We start from the raw sequence: 4,658 nt of genomic DNA on the forward strand, positions 1-4,658 counted from the left end.
ACTTGCGTGCCTCTGATTCTGTTCATGAAGAAGCATAAGTTGGGTCTTCAAAGCTGCCCAATTCGCGAAGGTGTAGAATATCAAGCAGAACACTTGAGAGATGTGTGTAGGGGTTCATTTTGCATATTGTAAAATTAACCTTTAAGGGGGAAATAAACTGATATTTAAGTTCTCTGTATGCCAGGCAGAGCTCTGGTGGCACCGTAGTTAAGAGGTTGGCTGCTAACCAAAAGTTGTAGTTCGAATCCACCAGCCACTGCTTGGGCAGTCCTACTCTGTCCTATAGGGTTGCTGTCAGTGGGAGTTGACTTGATGGCAACAGGTTTTGCTACGCCAGGAGCTTTATATAAACTACCTTATTTATTACCCCCATGATCATAAATGCCAAACTTCATTTTTCCTTCTAGAAGTTTCTTTTCATTTTTCTTTTAAAAGACTAATGCCTCAGATGTACCATCAGATGACCATAATAGATATGCGTCTTCGTATGCTACAAATATTTCAGTAACTTTCCTTTATTGTCAAAAAAAGTCCAGGATCTCACTTTTGGTATTATTTTTTGTAAATATCATCAACCTCATTTCTTACAACTTTGACACCCACATAGTTCCATTTAGGACTCTGACTTCTTCAACCTCCTCAAGCCTATTTCTCCTCTTCTGAAATTTTGATTTCAGTTACCTTGCTTTGTGAATATTGCTTCCTATCTTTAAATCTGGAAACCCTGGTGGCATAGTAGTTAAGTGCTATGGCTGCTAACCAAGAGGTCAGCAGTTTGAATCTGCCAGGCACTCCTTGGAAACCCTATGGGGCAGTTCTACTCTGTTTTGTAGGGTCGCTATGAGTCAAAATCGACTCGACGGCAGTGGGTTTGGTGGTTTTGGTATCTTTAAATCTTACTTATGATTTTATCTCATCTCCAATAAGTTTCATTCATATTGGGAGCATCCACTGGAGTGATTCAACTGGTTTTTCACTACCATCACCTATTTTGTGTTATCATTTCCCTTTTAATCAAATTAGATTCAATAGTAGGCCACCAAAATTGCTTCTTTAGTATAGAATCTCAACTCTCTTGCATCTTTCTTCATTTGTCGTGCATACCAGATCAAATTAAGTCTATTAAAGGCAATACGTTGACTGATCAAGATTTAGTTAATGGGAATATATACATATGTGTGTGTGTGCATATATACGTACACATACTCATATATGCATGTATGTATGTGTATGTATATATATGCATGTATGTATATGTATATGCATATACGTATGTATATGGACAAGTTCATTGCTATTGAGCTGATTTTGACTCATGATAAACCTACGTGCTTTAGAGTAGAGTTTATCCGTAGGGTTTTCTTGTCTGTGATCTTCACGGAAGCAGATCATCAGGCCTTTCTCTCATGGTGCTGCTTGGTTGGTTCAAACTGTCAAACTTTCAGATATTAACCAAGCACAAACAATTTGCACCACCCAGTCATGGTTTTATTGGTCCTTTTGTGGTGCAAATGGTTAAGTGCTCAGCTACTAGGCAAAAGGTTGGCAGTTCAAACCCACTAAAGGCACCTTGGAAGACAGTCCTGATGATCTGCTTTCAAAAGGCCTTAGCCATGAAAATCCTATGAAGCAGTTGTACTCTGCCCACGTGGGGTCACCATGAGTTGGAACAACAACAGCTGTGTGTGTATCCTTCTTATTAGATTAATTTTACATTTATGACACATCTCAAGTGGGCCTTTATCACTGCCTCATGGTACCTCAGTATTTTCCTGGTTCTTTCCATTTGAAATTTCCTGAGATGACTATTTTGTGCATTCCTGTGTCTTCTCTGAACTTAAATACTCCTTACCCTCCTCAATCTCAGCAGATGTCTCACTTTTTAGTACACTTAAAAATAGAAGCCATCAGATAAGTATTGTTTCATCTTCTCTCTAACATCATATCATTCTACCTCACTATGCTCATTCTCTCTCTCTCTCTCTCTCACACACACACATCTTCCTCATGTTACAATGGCTGTACTACCTCTGTGCCTACCTAAAGCCAAAACTTTCACATAGGTGCCAGACATCATTGGCTCTCACCTACTCCAAAATTCCTCAAATAGCCTCTCTCTTGCCTGCATTACCAATGATTCACTCTCTCCTTTTAATTTGTAGGAAAAATGTGCTAAGAAACATTCATTTCTGGGGAAGTAGAAGATATCTCAAAATAAATCTGTCGATTAAAAAACAAACAAGGGGGAGAAGAGAGGCTGGGCTCCCAATCTGGTTACATCTGGTTCTCCCACCCACTGCCACTGCTACAGGTCCCAACAGCTCAGGCAGCATGTGGAGCAGCAGCAGCCAGGCAGCCATCTTCAGGAAGGCTCTCCAAGCTCTGTGGCCCGCAGGCATCTGGCAGGTGCCTTCCCCACCACCAAGATGCCCAAGAGGAAGGTCATCTCTGCCTAAGGGGCAGTGAAGGAGGAGCCCAAGAGGGTATTGGGGAGGTCGTCAGCTAAACTTGCTCCTGCAAAAGTGGAAACAAAGCCAAAAAAGGCAGAAGGAAAGGATAAGTCTTCAGACAAAAAGTGCAAACAAAAGGCAAAAGGAAAACATGCTGAAGTGGCTAACCAAGAAACTAAAAATTTACCTGCAGAAAAGGGAGAAACTAAAAATGAGGAGAGTCCAGCCTCTGATGAAGCAGGAAAGAAAGAAACCAAGTCTTGTTACCTGATTGGGGTCTGTGCCCTGGAGCAGTCGAGCCAATGAAACTATTCCAAGTCAGAAAAAAAGAAAGTTTATTACGAAATGACACCAACGAAGAGACTAGCAGCAACACAGGCTGTCTTTATGGAGTCCACAAAAGCAGTTTCTACATCGGAGCTCATATATCATTTTTGCAAGGATTAAGTAGTCCACGGATGGTCAGATGAGTATACATCACAAAACTACAAGAAACTCTTTATTAGACTAAAGATATACAAGCTGGAACATCTGGATTCTGATCTGCATGTTTGTAACAGGCAAAAAAACTTACGTAAAAATCTCTCAGCTAATGGAACTGATGTGCCAAGTTTACTCTGACCGAGATAAGGAGCAAGAAATAAAGTTACAGACCAAAAGTGGCAGGCAGCCTTCCTAGCTGCCATCTTGCAGGCTGAAGGCTATCTCCCAAGAGAACAAAGAAGAGGAGGGGGACCAAGGCTGCCAGAGCTGAGAAGGCCCCACACCCCTTTGAAAAGAGACCAGTGCAACTGGTATAATAAAAAAGGACATTGAAAGTGAGAGTGCACAAATGCCAGGCAAAAAAAAAACCTTGGAGTATCATTATGTGATTAGTTATGTCAAGCCCTTTATTGCCCATTTTGAAGAGGAGAAAACATACTGCGAGGTATTAGAGTCACAGTCTGACTAATGTTTGTCTACCATATCTTAACAGTGGTCCTTGTATCTTCCTTCTTGTATAATCCAGAGGAATATTTTTATCAGCTATTTTGTAAATGCAAGTATTTTAGTAGCTCTAGAAACATTTTTAAGAAGAAGGAAGTCCCACCTTATCTTATATTTTAAGAGTAAATTTTTTTTTTTTTAAAGAGGTGAAATCATTTGCTGGTTGTTAATTTTTTAGCAAAGCCAGAAAATGGTGAGATGTTGAATTGTGGGAGGCCTTATTTATTTATTTATTTTTGACTGTCTTGGGTGTCAAAGTAACATTCCATAGGTGGGAGAACAGTTCTAATATCCCACAGTACAAAACAAAATTAATGGAAATTTGGAGTTGTAGTCATGTATTTATATGTCTTGAACATTTTAAATTTTTTCTATTTCCGTGTTGTCTTTTAGTAGAAAATTGTTTGTTAAAGAAAAAGGCTTTCGTGCCCATCCAGGGATGCCTTAAAAAAAATAATAAAAAGGAAAGAAAATTGCTCCTTCATCATTGCTCTCCCCACCGGAACTGTGCGTTCTGTAGCATCTTTGGTCGGCATGATACAGTTTTCCTAATAACTTTGTTACGTGCTGTGGAAGGTTGAGCATTTGAGTGTAGTGTGTGTGACATTAAGTTGTGAACTAGTGGGACTTATGAAGTAACAGCTTATCAAAAATTGACGATAATTGGTACTTGATATCCTCTTGAGGATAATTTGCTTCCAAATTTAAAGCTGGAATTTAGAAAAAGAATTCTAACTACATATGGCCTTTTAGATTTTTTGTATGTACATTAAGAATTGCGTACAGATTGTTCATAATGTCTCTGTACTGATCCTCAAAACAACCATTAAATTACCAATTATAAAAAACAATACTGCTAGAAATTGTATTATATAAAGAAATAATTTTATAAGATATAATATTGAGTTCATAAAATGTTAAGAAAAATCCCCAGGCACAAAAATGAAGAGAGATTGGAAAAAGCACACTGACCTGATGCCACAGCTATGGCAGTTCTCAGGGTATTTGCTAATCTCAATAATTTAGACACTTGGCTTTGGCTTAGAATAGTCCCATGAAGACAAGGAAATATAAGGAATAAAAGATGACTCACATTCAAATTTTAACATACATTTTAAATAATAGTCTTAAAATATTATGTATATATTATTTAAAAAAAACAAAAATATATTAAAAGTTAAAAAAAGAGAGATTGAGATAAAGAGCACACAAAAAAAGAAC

At 38.3% G+C, this 4,658-nt stretch overlaps 1 pseudogene; it reads left to right on the forward strand.

Moving 5' to 3' along the window:
• Positions 1 to 2,426: 2,426 nt before the first annotated feature.
• On the forward strand, positions 2,427 to 3,587 carry LOC126077958 (non-histone chromosomal protein HMG-14-like; annotated as a pseudogene).
• The last annotated feature ends 1,071 nt before the right edge of the window (positions 3,588 to 4,658 follow it).

This window comes from Elephas maximus, chromosome 6, assembly GCF_024166365.1.
Source record: "Elephas maximus indicus isolate mEleMax1 chromosome 6, mEleMax1 primary haplotype, whole genome shotgun sequence".
In the NCBI taxonomy this organism is placed as follows: Eukaryota; Metazoa; Chordata; class Mammalia; order Proboscidea; family Elephantidae; genus Elephas; species Elephas maximus.